Genomic DNA, 314 nt, shown 5'->3' with positions numbered 1-314 from the left:
ATGTGCAGGTGCTGCTGAGGGACAGGGGGCAGTGGGGACCTGGCAGTGCTGGGGAACGGGGGGACTCGAGGGGCTGAAAGGGCTTTTCCAACCCAAACGGTTCGTTCACTCTGAGCTGGGGCTGGCCAAAGGGCCTCTGCAGCTGCCTGGGCTGGGCAGGAGGAGGTGGTCGGTAACATCGCAGGCTGCTGGAGGGACCACGGGTTCCAGGCTCCGCTGGCTGCTGCAGGCACTGTGGAGAGCCTGGAACGTAGAATCACAGAATCCTGATAGAAACACGGGAACGTGGCAGGGCTCCGCTGCCACTCACCTCA

The 314-nt window shown here is 63.4% G+C and overlaps 1 protein-coding gene across 1 annotated transcript in view; it reads right to left on the bottom strand.

Moving 5' to 3' along the window:
- LOC104498729 (creatine kinase U-type, mitochondrial) overlaps nucleotides 1-314 on the bottom strand; it is a gene marked incomplete at both ends in the record, with an annotated part of 1,877 nt that overhangs the window by 1,216 nt on the left and 347 nt on the right. The gene's annotated exons all lie outside the window — the stretch shown is intronic.

Source organism: Buceros rhinoceros, unplaced genomic scaffold (assembly GCF_000710305.1).
Source record: "Buceros rhinoceros silvestris isolate BGI_N320 unplaced genomic scaffold, ASM71030v1 scaffold38008, whole genome shotgun sequence".
Taxonomy (NCBI): Eukaryota; Metazoa; Chordata; class Aves; order Bucerotiformes; family Bucerotidae; genus Buceros; species Buceros rhinoceros.
This window is presented reverse-complemented; position numbering and strand designations above follow the sequence as displayed.